The 17,827-nt window shown below is 39.1% G+C and overlaps 1 pseudogene; it reads left to right on the forward strand.

Moving 5' to 3' along the window:
- Positions 1-11,064: 11,064 nt before the first annotated feature.
- Positions 11,065-12,225, forward strand: LOC108512993 (40S ribosomal protein S2-like; annotated as a pseudogene).
- Positions 12,226-17,827: the final 5,602 nt, after the last annotated feature.

Raw genomic sequence — 17,827 nt, forward strand, 5'->3', positions numbered from 1 at the left:
CAAAAACACGTGGCTAAGGCAGACTTTAGAAAGAATAATGTAGTGATCATTGAGCTAAACAATTTGAGAGCAAAATATATGAAAATAGATTCAAAGGCAGAGCTAGATGGCAGAATAGAAAGCTTCACTGATCATCCCCTCATCCACAAGGATACCAATTCAACTACCTACACAGAAAAAAACACCTTCATAATTACCAAAAATTAGGTGAGCACTCATAGTGCCTGATTTTAACTTCATATTGCTGAAAGAGACACTAAAGAGATAGGAAAAACAGTCCTGAATCACTGACGCCAGCCCTCTTTTAACCACTGGTAGCAGCTACCTGGCACCGAAAGCATCTCTGGGCACTGGGAGAGGGAGAGCACAGCAATTGTTAGGCATTGAACTCAGTGCTGTTCTGTTGGAGCAGATAGGAAAATCACACCAAACTCAGGTGACACCTGCCCATAGAGGGAGCATTTAAACCAGCTCTAGCCAGAGAGGAATTGCAGATCCCAGCAGTCATCTGAACTTGAGTTGCTGCAAACCTTCCACCAATACCTACAGTGCTGTGTCTCCAAGTAAACATGAAAGGCAGTCTAAGCCATGAAGACTGAAACTCTGAGGCGAGCCCTAGTGCTGCACTAGGCCAAGAGACAGTGGAGTGGAGTGGTATACAACATGCTGAGACACCAGCTGAGTCAGCCAAAAAGGTGCTGACAAAACTCTACTCCTAATCCCAGGCTGCACAGCTCAAAGCTCCAAAAGAGACTCCTTTCTTCCACTTGAGAATAGGAGAGAGAAGAGTGAGGAGGACTTTGTCTTGCATCTTGGATACCAACTCAGTCAAAGCAGGATAGGGCGCCGGTCAAAGGTGTGTTCTAAGCCCTATCTCCCAGATGACATTTCTAGACACACTGGGAGCCAGGAGAGAACCCACTGCCTTGAAGGAAAGGAGCTAGTCCTGGCAATATTTATCACCTGCTAACTGAAGATCCCTTGAGCCCTGAATAATCAGCAATGATAACCAGGTACTACATAAAAGGTCCTAGGTGGACCTCGGAGATTTGCTAGCTTCAGATGAGACTCAGCTCATTACCAACTGTGATGGCTACGGGGCAAAACTCCTTCTGCTTCAGAAAAGCAGAGAAAAGAGTAAAGGAGACTTTGCCTTGCACCCAAGGTAAGATCGTGGCCATAGAGGTATAAAGCACCAAGTGGGCCTTTGAGGTTCCTAATTCCAGCATCTGACTCTTGGATGGCATTTCTGGACCTGCCCGGGGCCACAGGGGAGCCCAAAGCCCTTAAAGGGCGAGCTCTAGGGCAGGCAGCATTCATCGCAAGCTGACTGAAAAGACCCCAAGCCTTAAGGAAATATCACCGGTAGCCTGGCAGTAGTCTGTGTGGCCTGGGGTGGTGGTGACTCCAGAATGAGACTCTTCTGCCTTTGGAAAGGGGAAGGATGAGAGGGAAGGACTGTGTCTTGTGATTTGAGTGCCAGTTAGCCACAGTACAATAGAACACCATGTAGACTTCTAAGTTTTTTTTACCCTAGTCCCTGACTCCAAGACAGCATCTCTCAACCCCCTCAGGACTTGGGGGACCTCACTATGCTGAAGGGAAGAACACAGACCTGAGTGGCTTTGCCACTAGCTTATTGTAGAGTCCTAGGGTCTTGACCAAACATAGGCAGTAGCCAGGGAGTGGTTACAGTAGGCTGTGGGTGAGAACCAGTGCTGTACTGGCTTCAGGTCTGACCTAGCATGTCACTGTGGTGGTGACCACAGGGTGTTTGTGTCACTCCAACCCCAGCTTTAGATGGCTCAGAACAGAGGGAGAGAGATACCGTTTGCTTGGGAGAAAGTAAGGGAAGGCAACAAGAGTTTGTGCCTGGTAATCCAGAAATTTTCCCAGATCTTGTTCAAGACCATCTACAAGTCTTCAAGAACCACAGTGTCACTGACCTTCAGGAGCCTCCTAAAGCAATATACCTTAGATCACAATACCCAAATCCTTTCAAGCATCTGAAAAGCCTTCCCAAGAAGGACAGAAAGAAATAATCACAGACAGTGAAGACTACAATAAATACCCAATTCTTCAATGCCCAGACACTGAAGAACATCTACCGGCATCAATACCAACTGGGAAAACATGACTTTACCAAATAAACTAAATAAGTTACTAGCAACCAATCCTGGAGAAGCAGACATATGTGACTTTGCAGACAGAGAAATCAAAATAGATATGTTGAGGAAACTCAAAGATATTCAGAATAACACAGAGAAGGAATTCAGAATTTTATCAGATAAATTTAATGGAGATTGAAATAACTAAAAAAAATGGAGCAGAAATTCTGTAGCTGAAAAATGCAACTGGTATACTGAAGAATGCATTGGAATCCTTAGCACAATGAGTCAAGCAGAAGAAACGATTAGTGAGCTTGTAGACAGGCTATTTGAAATTACACAGAGGAAGTGAAAATGAATTTTAAAAAGTGAAGCACACCTACAGGACCTAGAAAATAGCCTCAAAAGGGCAAGTTTTTGGCCTTAAAGAGCAGGTAGGATAAGGTTGGAAAGTGTATTCTAAGGAATAAAAATATAGAAATTCCCAAACCTAGAGAAAGATATCAATATACAAGTACAAGAAGGTTATAGAAAACCAAGCAGATTTAACTTAAAGAAGATTACCTCAAGGCATTTAATAGTCAAGCTCCCAAAGGTCAAGAATGAGGAAAGGATCTGAAAAGCAGCAAGAAAAAAAAAATAACGTACAATGGAGAACCAATATATCCAGCAGAAGAGTTTTCAGTGGAAACTCAAAAGCCAGAAACGAGTGACATGACATATTTAAAGAACTGGCAGAAAGAGAAAAAAAAAAGAAAAAACTTTTACCCTAGATCAGCCTATACAACAAAAACATTCTTTAAACATGAAGAAGAAATAAAAGCATTCCCTGACAAACACTGAAGGACTTCATCAAAACTAGTTCTGTCCTATAAGAAATGCTAAAGGGAGTACGTTAATCAGAATGAAAAAACATTAATAAGCAATAAGTAATCACCAGAAGCTACAAAACTCACTGGTAATAGTAAGTACACATACTATTATAACACTAACCACAGTTCGTAGAAATGAGTTCACCATTTCTATTAAAAATCTAGGTAGAAATTAGTTCATAATTTCTATTAAATGGTGAACCAATAAAAATCAGTTGTTATAGTTACTATATTTGATGGGTTTATCATTTCTACTAAATGATGTAGAATCCATTCTTTCTTCAAAACTCAGCTTCTGGACTGCGAGTTCGAGAAAGGAAGGCTTTTGCTGCCACTACTACACTTTTGACTGCGCTCTGGGTGAGCCCCAGTTCATCAGAGTGGAAATTTTCCTGGATATAGGTATGAGGTTTATTTCCTTGTACAATGTTAGTGATGGGTGCCATATCTTTAGATTCACCAAAAATTATGTTAGAGAGCCACTCTGTTCATTTTTTGCTCATAAATGTGAAGCTCAAGAGGATCAGAGCTTCCTGAGTAGCTGTCCTGTGATTAATACAGGCAGTTCCACTCCCACAATTTATTCTGGGGAAAGTAAATAAACATGTGAATGTAACCATATATAGGAAGTTTCTGTGTGCCCATAGCCAGAGCTAAGAACTTTTCTGCTAGATACACATATTTTACAAAGGGATAGAAGGGAAATATCAGTCAATTTGTATACCATAGACAGAAAGTAATTATATTAATTAGGAGAAAATTACATTTTACATATAAAATGATCTGTTGCCTACAAGAAACATGCTTCACTTATAAAGACACACATGTACTGAAAATAAAAAATAATAAATAAAAAGATATATGTGTCAATGCAAACAAAAAAGATTAGGAGTCACTATATTTATATCATTTCTACTAAATGATGAACCAATAAAAAAAAACTATAACAACTTTTCAAAACACAGTACAATAAGATATACATAGAAACAAAATAAATTTAGAAGCAAGAAGTTAAGGGAGAGAGTTTTATTAGTTTCCTTTTGCTGGTTTGTTTATTTATGCAAACAATGTTAAGTTGTTGTGAGGTTAAAATAATAGGTTATAAGATAGTATTTGCAAGCTCCATGGTAACTCCAAACCAAAAATCATACAATGGATACACAAAAAATAAAAAGCAAGAAACTAAATTATATCACCAGAGAAAATCATGTTTAATTAAAGATAACAGGAAGGAAAGAAATAAGGAGAAGACCACAAAACAACCAGAAAACAAATAACAAAATGGCAGATGTAAGTAATAACATTGCATGTAAATAGACTAAACTCTCCAATCAAAAGACACAGACTGAATGAGTTAATGAATAAACAAGACCCATTGATCTGTTGCCTACAAGAAACACACTTCACCTATAAAGACAAATATGTACTGAAAATAAAGAAATAAGAAAAGATATTCTATGTGCCAATGGAAACCAAAAAAGAGCAGGAGTCACTATACATACATCAGATAAAATAGATTTCAACACAAAAACTATAAGAAGACACAAAGAAAGTCACTACATAATGTTAATGGGGTCAATTCAGCAAGAGGATATAATAATTAAAATATATATGCACCCAACACTGGAGTACCCAGATACCTAAAGCAAATATTATTAGAGCTAAAGAGAGAGGATAGTTGGCTTGGTGTGACTGGCAAGATGTTCGAATTGGAACCAAGCTGCAGCTCTGGTCTGCAGCTCCCAGAGAGATCAATGCAGAAGGTGGATAATTTTTGCATTTCCAACTGAGGTAGCCAGCTTATCTCACTGGGACTGCTTAGACAGTGAGTGCAGCCCCCAAAGGGGGGACCAAAGCAGGGTGGTATGACACCTCACCCAGGAAGCACAAGGGGTCAGGGAGCTCCCTCCCCTAGCCAAGGGAAGCCATGAGGGACTGTGCCATAAGGAACAGTGTGCTCCAGCCCAGATACTATGCTTTTCCCATGGTCTTCACAATCTGCAGACCAGGAGATTCCCTTGGGTGCCTACACCACCAGGATCCTAGGTTTGAAGCACAAAATGGGCAGCTGTTTGGGCAGACACTGAGCTAGCTGCAGTTTTTTTTTTTTTTTTTTTTTTATACCCCAGTGGCACCTGGAACACCAGCGAGACAGAGCCATTCACTCCCTGGAAATGCAGCAGAAGCCAGGGAGCCAAGTGGTCTTGCTCAGTGGAACCCACCCCCACAGAACCCAGTAAGCTAAGATCCGCTGGCTTGCAATTCTCACTGCCAGCAGAGTAGTCTGAAGTCAACCTGGGATGCTTGAGCTTGGTGTGGGGAAGGATGTCCGCCATTACTGAGGCTTAAGTAGACTGTTTTCCCCTCACAGTGTAAACAAAGCTGCCAGGAAGTTCAAACTGGACAAAGCCCACTGCAGCTTGGCAAAGCTGCTGTAGCCAGACTACCTCTCTAGATTCCTCCTCTCTTGGCAAGGCATCTCTGAAAGAAAGGCAGCAGCCCCAGTCAAAGGCTTGTAGCTAAAACTCCATTTCTCTGGGACAGAGCACCTCGGGGAAGGGGCGTCAGTGGGTGCAGCTTCAGCAGACTCAAGCATTCCTGGCTGTCAGCTCTGAAGAGAGCAGTGGATCTCCCAACACAGCGCTCGAGCACTGCTAAGGGACAAGCGACCTCTTCAAGTGGGTCCCTGACCCCCGTGCCTCCTGACTGGGAGACACCTCCCAGCAGGGGTCAACAGACAACTCATACAGGAGAGCTCCAACTGTAATCTGGTGAGTGCCCCTCTGGGACGAAGCTTCCAGAGGAAGGAACAGGCAGCAAGCTTTGCTGTTCTGTAGCCTCTGCTGGTGATACCCACACAAAGAGGGTCTTGAGTGGCCCTCTAGCAAACTCCAGCAGACCTGCAGCAGAGGGGCCTGGCTGTTAGAAGGAAAACAGACAAACAGAAAGGAATAGCATCAACATTAACAAAAAGGATATCCACACAGAAACTCCATCTGAAGGTCATCAACATCAAAGACCAAAGGTAGATAAATCCACAAAGATGAGGAAAAACCAGTGCAAATAGGCTGAAAATTCCAAAAACCAGAATGCCTCTTCTCCTCCAAAGGGTCACAACTTCTCACCAGCAAGAGAACAAAACTGGATGGAGAATGAGTTTGACAATTTGACAGAAGTAGGTTTCAGAAGGTGGGTAACAACAAATTCTTCTGAGCCAAAGGAGCATGTTCTAACCAATGCAAGGAAGCTAAGAACCTTGAAAAACAGGTTAGATAAAAACGGTTAGAGGAATTTCTAACTGGAATAACCAATTTAGAGAAGAATATAAATGACCTGATGGAGCTAAAAAACACAGCACAAGAACTTAGTGAAGCATACACAAGTATCAATAGCCAAATCTATCAAGCAGAAGAAAGGATATCAGAGATTGAAGATCAATTTAATGAAATGAAGTGTGAAGAAAAGATTAGAGAATAAAGAAAAGGATTGAACAAAGCCTCCAAGAAATATGGGACTATATGAAAAGACCAAACCTATGTTTGATTGGGGTACCTGAAAGTGGCAGGAGAGTAGAACCAAGTTGGAAAACACTCTTCAGCATATTATCCAGGAGAACTTCCCCAACCTAGCAAGACAGGCTGATGTTCAAATTCAGGAAATACAGAAAACACCACAAAGATACTCCTCGAGAAGAGCAACCCCAAGACACATAATCATCAGATTTACCAAGGTTGAAATGAAGGAAAAAATGTTGAGGGCAGCCAGAGAGAAAGCTTGGGTTACCCACAAAGGGAAGCCCATTAGACTAAACTAACAGCAGATCTCTCTGCAGAAACACTAGAAGCCAGAAAGAGTGGGGCCAATGCAACATTCTAAACAAAATAATTCAACCCAAAATTCATATCCAGCCAACTACCTTCATAAGCAAAGAAAATAAAAAAAACCCTTTACAGACTATAAATACTGAGGAATTTGTCCATCACCTGGCCTTCCTTACAAAAGCTCCTGAAGGAAGCACTAAAATGGAAAGGAAAAACCAGTACCAGACTCCAAAAACATATACAATGTAAAAACCCATCAACACTGTGAAAAACGCACAAGTAATGACAAAAATAACCATCTACATCATAATACAGGAACAAACTCACAAGTAACAGTATTAACCTTAAACGTAATGGCCTAAATGCCCCAAATAAAAGACACATATTGGCAAATTGGATAAAGAGTAAAGACCCATTGGTATGCGTAGTTTAGAGAAAGTCTCATGGGCAAAGACACACACAGCTCAAAATAAAGGATAAGAATATTCCAGCAATGGAAAGAAAAAAAAAAAAAAAAAAAAACAGGTTTGCAATCTAACCTAGCCCGGCCAGGAAATAACTTCTAGTAGCACACTCCTTCACTAAGTTCAGGCTATAAATCATGCAACTACCTTAATATTAAAAGAAAAAAGATCTGTCATATCTTTATGACAGAATAGTTATATTTTTAATTTTTAATGCTTTAATTGTAAATTGAAATTATAGTTTTATTGAGTTGCTCATAATGGTAACCAGGAGTTTACAGGCACTCCTATAGTGCTTTTTTTCATCATTGTTTTATCAATATAAAAACTGGAGGCTAAAGAAGTTCAATATACTTGCCTACTTAATCCAATACCAAACAGCAAAAGTATTTTTCAGACACAGACTGGAGTCCAAAGCTTATGCTAACCTCTATTACATGAATATTCCTCTCAGACAGGTAGGTAACAGTCTAGCTGTATATAGATTACAGGATGAAAGTAGAATGATGGTGAATTGGCTAGGAGGTAAAAGGTAACATAGAAAAAAAAATTGTTGAGATACAGACTCTTGCAGATTCTGAGTTAAATCAACTTTAAGTTCTTTCTGCTATTACACCTCTTAATACTAAAATAATTATTAATCTTCCAATCCTCATTTTTGATCTATAAAAGGGGATTATGATGAAAGCTTATAATTGCTATGAAGCAAAGACAAATATAGTTAAAAATAAAGGGAAAGGGGCAAATGGAAAGCAAAAATAATAATAAAGAAAAAATTTTTAAAAAGCAGGCTGCAATCCTGGTCTCTTATAAAACAGCCCTTTAAACCAACAAAGATGAAAAGACAAAAAGGGCATTACATAATGGAAAGGGATCAACGCAACAAGAAGAACTAAATACCAAATATGTATGCACTCACAGAGGAGCACCCCAATTCATAAAGCAAGTTCTTAGAAACCTACAAAGAGACTACTCCCAACAAAATATGGAGACTTAACACTCCCTGTCCATATTATACAGATCAATGAAACAGAAAATAATATGATATTTAGACTTGAACCAGCACTGACCAAGAGCCTAATAACTCTACAGACATCACAGAATCTCCACCCCAAATCAATCAGAATATATCATTTGTTCCAGCACTACATCACACTTACTCTAAAATTGACCAACATTTGGAAGTAAACACTCTCAGCAAATGCAAGAATGGAAATCAATAACAATGCCTCAGACCACAGTAAAATCAAATTAGAACTAAGAATAAAAACTCACTGAAAACCACCACAACTCATATCCAGAATGACTACTGGGTAAATAACAAAATTAAGGCAGAAATAAATAAGTTATTTCAAACCAATGAGCACAAGACACAATGTACCAAAATCTCTGAGACACCACTAAAGCAGTGTTTAGAGTGATATTTATAGCACTAAATGCCCATAGAAGAAAGGAGGAAAGATCTAAAATTGACACCCTAACATCACAATAAAAATAACTAGAGAAGTAAGAGCAAACAAATTCAAAAGCTAACAGAAGACAAGCAAAAACTAACATCAGAGCAGAGCTAAAGGAGATAGAGACACAAAAAAGTCTTCATAAAATCAATGAACCCAGGAGCTGGTTTTTTGAAAAGATCAACAAAATAGATAGACTGGTAGTCAGACTAATGAAGAAGAAAAGAGAGAAGAATCAAATAGAGTAAAAAATGATAAAAGTTAATATCACCACTGATCCCAGAGAAATACAAACTACCATCAGAGAATACTATAAACACCTCTGTGCAAATAAATTAGAAAATCCAGGAGAAATGGATAAATTCCTGGAGACATACACCCTCTCAAGACTAAACCAGGAAGAAGTTAAATCCCTGAATAGACCAATAACAAGTTCTGAAAGTGAGGCAGTAATTAATAGCCTACCAACCAAAAAACGAAGCCCAGGACCAGATGGATTCACAGTCGAATTCTATCAGAGGTACAAAGAGGAACTGCTACCATTCCTTCTGAAACTATCCCAAACAATAGAAAAAGAGGGACACCTCCCTAACTCATTTCATAAGGCCAGCATCATCGTCCTGATACCAAATCCTGGCATAGACACACACAAAAAAGAAGGTTTCAGGCCAATATCCCTGATGAACATTGATGTGAAAATCCCCAATAAAATACTGGCAAACAGAATCCAGCAGCACATCAAAAAGGTTATCCACCATGATCAAGATGGCTTCATCCCTGGCATGCAAGGCTGGTTTAACATATGCAAATCAATAAACATAATCCATCACATAAACAGAACCAATGACAAAAACCCATGATTATTTCAATAGAGTCAGAAAAGGCCTTAAATAAAATCTAACACCCCTTAATGATAAAAACTCTCAATAATAGATATTGATGGAATGTATCTCAAAACAATAAGAGTTATTAATGAAAATCCCACAGCCAATATCATACTGAATGGGCAAAAGCTGAAAGCATTCCCTTTGAGAACCAGCATAAGACAAGAGTGCCCTCTCTCACCACTCCTATTCAACACAGTGTTGGAAGTTCCAGCTAGGGCAATCAGGCAAGAGAAATAAAGGACATTCGAATAGGAAGAGAGGAAATCAAATTGTCTCTGTTTGCAGATGACGTGATTGTATAGAATACCCCATCATCTCAGCCCCAAATCTCTTTAAGCTGATTAGCAACTTCAGCAATGTCTCAGGATACAAAATCAATGTGCAAAAATCACAAGCATTCCTAATAGAGAGCCAAATCACAAGTGAACTCTCATTCACAATTGCTATGAAGAGATTAAAATACCTAGGAATACAGCTAACAAGGGATGTGCAGGACTTCTTCAAGGTGAACTACAAATCACTGCTCAAGGAAATAGGAGAGAACACAAACAAATGGAAAAACCTTCTATGCTCATGGATAGGAAGAATCAATATCGTGAAAATGGCCATACTGCCCAAAGTAATTTATAGATTCAATGCTATCCCCATCAAACTCTGATTGACTTTCTTCACAGAATTAGAAAAAACTACTTTAAATTTCATATGGAACTAAAAAAGAGACCATATAGCCAAGACAATCCTAAGCCAAAAGAACACAGCTGGAGTCATCATGCTAACTGACTTCAAATTATACTACGAGGATACAGTAACCAAAACAGCATGGTACTGGTACCAAAACAGATATATAGACCAATGGAACAGAACAGAGGCCTCAGAAGTAATGCCACACTTCTACAACAATCTGATCTTTGACAAACCTGACAAAAACAAGCAATGGGGAAAGGATTCCCTATTTAATAAATGGTGTTGTGAAAACTGGCTAGCCATATGCAGAAACTGAAACCAGACCCTTTCCTTACACTTTATACAAAAATTAATGCAAGATAGATTAAAGGCTTAAACATAAGATTTAAAACCATAAAAACCCTAGAGGAAAACCTAGGTCAATATCATTCAGGACATAGGCACGGGCAAAGACTTCGTGACTAACACACCAAAAGTAATCACAACAAAAGCCAAAATTGGCAAATGGGATCTAATGAAAGTAAAGAACTTCTGCACAGCAAAAAAAACTATCAGAGTGAATAGGCAACCAACAGAATTGGAGAAAATTTTGCAATCTATCCATCTGACAAAGGGCTAATATCCAGAATCTACAAGGAGCTACAACAAATTTACAAGAAAAAAACAACCCCATGCAAAAGTGGGCGAAGGATATGAACATACACTTCTCCAAAGACATTTACATGGCTAACAAACATGAAAAAAACCTCAACTTCTCTGAGAAAACACCAAATGGTGGATGACGCCAGTGCAGCCGGGGGCCCCGGAGGCCCTCGTGGCCCTGGGATGGGGAACCGCGGTGGCTTCCACGGAGGTTTTGGCAGTGGCATCCGGGGCCGTGGCCGGGGTCGCGGCCGTGGACGGGACCTGGGTGGAGGCCGCAGAGCTCGCACAGGACAGGCCAAGGATAAGGAATGGATGCCGGTCACCAAGCTGGGCCGCTTGGTCAAGGACATGAAGATCAAGTCCCTGGAGGAGATCTACCTGTTCTCCCTGCCCATTAAGGAATCTGAGATCACTGACTTTTTCTTAGGGGCCTCTCTCAAAGAGGGGTTTTGAAGATCATACCGGTGCAGAAGCAGACCCATGCTGGCCAGTGCACCAGGTTCAAGGCATTTATTGCTATTAGGGACTACAATGGCCACGTCGGCCTGGATGTTAAGTGCTCCAAGGAGGTGGTCACCGCCATCCATGGGGCCATCATCCTGGCCAAACTCTCCATTGTCCCCGTGTGCAGAGGCCACTAAGGGAAAAGATTGGCAAGCCCCTGCCCATTAAGGAATCTGAGATCACTGACTTTTTCTTAGGGGCCTCTCTCAAAGAGGGGGTTTTGAAGATCATACCGGTGCAGAAGCAGACCCATGCTGGCCAGTGCACCAGGTTCAAGGCATTTGTTGCTATTAGGGACTACAATGGCCACGTCGGCCTGGATGTTAAGTGCTCCAAGGAGGTGGTCACCGCCATCCATGGGGCCATCATCCTGGCCAAACTCTCCATTGTCCCCGTGTGCAGAGGCCACTAAGGGAAAAAGATTGGCAAGCCCCACACCGTCCCTTGTAAGGTGACAGGCCGCTGTGGCTCTGTGCTGGTGCGCCTCATCCCTGCACCCAGGGGCACTGGCATTGTCTCAGCGCCTGTGCCCAAAAAGCTGCTCATGATGGCTGGTATCGATGACTGCTACACCTCAGCCCAGGGCTGCAGTGCCACCCTGGGCAACTTCGCCAAGGCCACCTTTGATGCCATCTCTAAGACCTACAGCTACCTGACCCCGACCTCTGGAAGGAGATTGTATTTACCAAGTCTCCCTATCAGGAATTAACTGACCACCTTGTCAAGACCCACACCAGAGTCTCCGTGCAGTGGACCCAGGCTCCAGCTGTGGCTACAACGTAGGGTTTTATACAAGAAAATAAAGTGAATTAAGCCTGGGAAAAAAAAAAGAAAAAAGAAAAAATCCTCACTGGTCATTAGAGAAATGCAAATCAAAACCACGAGATACCATCTCATGCCAGTTAGAATGGTGATCACTAAAAAGTCAGGAAACCACAGATGCTAGAGAGGATGTGGAGAAATAGGAATGCTTTTACACTGTCGGTGGGAGTGTAAATTAGTTCAACTACTGTGGAAGACAGTGTGGCGATTCCTCAAGGAACTAGAACTAGAAATATCATTTGACTCAGCAATCCCATTACTGGGTATATACGCAAAGGATTATAAATCATTCTACTATAAGTAGCCATGCACAAGTATGTTTATTGCAGTATTGTTCACATTAGTAAAGACTTGGAACCAACCCAAATGCATATCAATTATAGACTGGATAAAGAAAATGTGGCACATATACACCATGTAATACTACGCACCCATGAAAAAGGATGAGTTCATGTCCTTTGCAGGGACATGGATGAGGCTGGAAACCATCATTCTCAGCAAACTAACATAGGAGCAGAAAACCAAACACTGCATGTTCTCACTCATTGGTTGGAGTTGAACAATGAGTACACATAGACAAAGGGAGGCGAACATCACACACTGGGGCCTATTGAGGGCTGAGGGGCTAGGGGAGGGAGAGCATTAGGAGAAATACCTAATGTAGATGACGGTTTGATGAGTGCAACCAACAACCACCATGGCACGTGTATACCTATGTAACAAACCTGCACATTCTGCACATGCATCCCATAACTTAAAATATAATAATAATAACAATAATAATAATAATAATAATGAATGAGAGAGAGATCAGCCCCAATACAAAAATAACTGGCAACTTCCAAATCCCACTTTCAGCACTGGACAAATCTTCCAGGCAGAAAATCAATAAAGACACATTGGACTTAATCTGCACTATTGAACAAATGGATATAATATGTATTTGCAGAACATTTCATACAATGGTTGCAGAATACACTTTTTTTCCTCAGCATGTGGAATGTTCTCAAGGATATATTATATGTTAGGTCACAAAACAAGTCATAAATCATTTTTGAAAACTGAAGTGATATCAAGCATCTTCTCTGACCACAATGGAATAAAACTAGAAATTAATAAGAAGGAATTATGGAAACTAGACAAATACATGGAAATTAAACCCTATGCTCCTGAATGGCCAGTGGGTCAGTGTAGAATCTGAGAATAAAGTTGAAAATTTGTAGAAACAAATGATGATGGAAACGCAACATATCATACCTCTAGTATACAGCAAAAGCAGCACTAAGAGGGACTTTTATAGCTATAACTGCCTACATAAAAAATAAACAGGAAAACTTTAAATAAAAAATCTCATGATCCATCTTAAAGAACTAGAAATGCAGGAGAAACCCGAACTAAAAATTAGAAGAAAATAAATAATAAAGATCAGAAAATAAATGAAATTGAAATTATAAATAATATAAAAGATCAATAAAACAAAAAGTTGTTTTTTTGAAGTTAATCAAAATTTACAAACCTTTAGCCAGATTAAAAAAAAAGAAGGAAGATCCACATCAATAAAATCAGAAATGAAAAAGAAGACATTACAACTGATACTGCACTAATCCAAAGGATTATTAGTGGCTACTATGAGCAGCTATATGCCAATAAATTGGAAAAATCTAGAAGAAATGGAAAAATTCCTAGAAGCATACGGATTAACGCAGGAAGAAAACCCAAACCTGAACAGACCAATAACAAGAAATGAAATAGAAACCATAATAAAAATTATCCCAGTAAAGAAGAGCCTGGGACCCCATGGCTTCACTGATGAATTTTACCAAATACTTAAGAAGTAACACCAATTCTACTCAAACTATTCTGAAAACTAGAGGAGGAGGGAATAATTCCATTCTAATGCTACAAGGCCAGTTACTCTGATAATGAAACCCAGCATGAGACACATCCAGAAAAGAAAACTACTGGTCAACATCTCTGATGAATATTAATACACAAATCCTCAACAAAATGCTAGCAAACCGAGTTGAACAATGCATTGGAAAGATCATTCATAATGACCACGTGGGGTTTATCCTCAGGATGCAAGGATGGCTCAACATATTGTAAGATATTGATGGTTCAAGAAGCAATCAATGTGATACTTCATATGTACAGAATGAAGGATGAAAAACATATGATCATTTCAACTGATGTTGAAATAGCGTTTGATAAAATCTAATATCACTTCATAATAAAAACGCCCATAAAACAGGGGATAGAAGGAATGCCCTCAGCATAATAAAAGCCATATATGGAAGACCCACAGCTAGTATCTTCCTGAATGGGGAAAAACTGGAAGCCTTTCCTCTAAGATTTAGAACATGACCAGGACGCCCACTCTCACCACTGTTATTTGACGTAGTACTGGAAGTCCTAGCTAGAGCAATCAGAAAAGGGAAAGACATAAAGGGTATCCAAAGTGGAAAGGAAGAAGTCAAATTATCCTTGCTTTCAGCTGTTATAATCTTATATTTGGAAAAACCTAAAAACTCCACAAAAAAACTATTGGAATTGACAAACAAATTCAAAAAAGTTATAGGATACAAGATTAACATACAAAACTCAGTAGCATTTCTATATGCCAACAGTGAACAATCTGAAAAAGAAATAAAAAACAATCCCATTTACAATAGCCACAAATAAAATTAAATATGTAAGAATTAACTTAATGATAAAAGCAAAAGGTACCTATAATGACAACTACAAAATAGTAAAGACAGAAATTGAAGAAGACACCAAAAAAATGGAAAGATCTTCCGATTTCATGGATTGGAAGAATCAATATTTTTAAAATGTCCATACTACCCAAAGCAATCTACAGATTCAATGAAATCCCTATCAAAATACCAAACATTATTAATAGAAACAGAAAAAAAAAGCCGGGCGCAGTGGCTCAAGCCTGTAATCCCAGCACTTTGGGAGGCCGAGACGGGCGGATCACGAGGTCAGGAGATCGAGACCATCCTGGCTAACACGGTGAAACCCCGTCTCTACTAAAAAAATACAAAAAACTAGCCGGGCGAGGTGGCGGGTGCCTGTAGTCCCAGCTACTCAGAGGCTGAGGCAGGAGAATGGCATAAACCCGGGAGGCGGAGCTTGCAGTGAGCTGAGAACCGGCCACTGCACTCCAGCCCGGGCGACAGAGCGAAACTCCGTCTCAAAAAAAAAAAAAAAAAAAAAACAGAAAAAAAAAAAGACTCTAAAATGTATATGCAACCACAAAATGCCCAGAATAACCAAAGCTATGCTAAGGAACAAGAACAAAACTGGAAGAATTACATTATTTGACTTCAAATTATATTACAAAGCTATAGTAACAAAAACACAGTGTACTTTCATAAAAACAGACACACAGACCAATACAAGATAATAGAGAAGAAAGAAACAAATCCACACCCAGTAAACTCATTTTTGATAAGGTGCCAAGAACATACACTGGAAAAAAGACAGTCTCTCAATAATGGTGCTAGGAAAACAAGATATCCATATGCAGAAAAATGAAACTAGACCCTTATCTCTTGCCATATAGAAAAACAAATAAAAATGGATTACAGATTTGTAATTAAGACCTCAAACTGTGAAACTACTACAAGAAAATATTGGGGTAAATCTCCAGGACATTGGTCTGGGCAAAAATTTCTTGAGCAATACCCCACAAGCACAGGCAACCAAAGCAAAAAATGGACAAATGGAATCCCATTAAGTTAAAAAACGTCTGCACAGCAAAGGATACAATCAACAAAGTAAAGAGACAACCCACAGAATGGGAGAAAGTATTTGCAAACTATGAATTTGACAAAGGATTAATAACCAAAATATATAAGGAGCTCAAACAAGTCTATAGGAATAAATCTAATAATCCAATCAAAATATGTACAAAAGATTTAAACAGATGTTTCTCAAAAGAGGACATACAAATGGCCAACAGGCATATGTAAAGGTGTTCAGCACCCATGATTGTCAGGAAAATACAAAAATACAATGAGATATCATCTCACCCCATTTTAAATGGCTTCTATCAAAAGAAGAAAAAAGACAGGCAATAATAAATGCTGGCAAGGTTGTGGAGAAAAGGGAGCTCTGGTACACTGTTGGTGGAAATGTAAATTAGTACAACCACTATGGAGGACAGCTTGGAGGTTCCTCAAAAACCTAAAAATAGAGCTACCATATGATTCAGCAATCCCCACTGCTGGGTATATCAGTATATCAGTATATCAGTATATCAATCAGTATATCAAAAAGATACCTGCACCCCTGTGTTTGTTGAAGCACTGTTCACAATGGCTAAGATTTGGAAGCAACGTAAATGTCCACTGACAGATGAATGGATAAAGAAAATGTGGTACATGTATGCATTGGAGTACTATTCAGCCATAAAAAATGACATCCTGTCATTTGCAACAACATGAATGGAACTGGAGATTATTATGCTAATTGAAATAAGCCATGCATGGAAGGACAAACATCACATGTTCTCACTTATTTGCAAAAACGTAAAAACCAAAACAATTGAACTAATGAACATAGAGAGTAGAAGGATGGTTACCAGAAGCTGAGAAGGGCAGTGGAGGGCTGCAAAGGAGGTGGGTTTAGTTAATGAGTACAAAAAAAATAGAAAGAATGAGTAAGACATACTATTTAATAGCATAACAGGGTAACTATAGTCAATAATAACTTAACTGTACATTATGAAATAAAGACTCTAATTGGTTTATTTTTAACTCAAAGGATAAATGCTTAAGAAAATTGATACTCCCTTTTCCATGATGTGCTTATTTTACATTGCATGCCTGTATCAAAATATTTCATGTACCCCATAAATATACACACCTACCATGTACCCACAAAAAAATAAAAAATAAAAGTAGAATATTGAAAGAATATAGGATGAATTAGAAAATTAAATATAGTGGCAAAGTATTCAGGTGAAAAGCAAGTAGAACTCCAGAAGCTTCATGAAAGGGGAGACACCACAGTGCCTAAGTAGAGGGTTTTTGTGTGGAATGCAGATTTACACTAACCAACTTCTTTTTTCTCCTTCATAACTTTTCTATACCTTCCTAAGTTCTGTTTCACTACTTCCTAAAGAATCTTTTTAGAAGGAAACACAACTAAATACATCTTAACCTTGTTAAGTTATAATTTTAACCTGTTTCTTATATCTTGTTGATGATGATGCCAAAGCTGCTAGGGAGTAGGAGAACCATGGTTTATACTTGTGGTTTGAATTATAAATATTGTCTGACTCCATTAACATTTGAGGGTCTTACTCTAAGCTTTCAAATCCTAAATTCCATACTAGTCAATTGGTTTTCCTCCTTTCCACTCTTTGCCATTATTAGCTCTCTTCATTGTTTCTTTTGTTTTTGGTTTATTATTATTATTTTTTTTGCTTTCTTTGTGATCGATTTAATGTACAACCAAGTAAAATTATGCATAATTCAAATAGGTTCTATAAATGGTAAAGTAATATTGCAATTCTATTCATGTATTTTGGTAGTAATTATCTTATTTCAGTGTT

This window comes from Rhinopithecus bieti, unplaced genomic scaffold (assembly GCF_001698545.2).
Source record: "Rhinopithecus bieti isolate Rb0 unplaced genomic scaffold, ASM169854v2 scaffold_30888, whole genome shotgun sequence".
NCBI classification, from domain to species: Eukaryota; Metazoa; Chordata; class Mammalia; order Primates; family Cercopithecidae; genus Rhinopithecus; species Rhinopithecus bieti.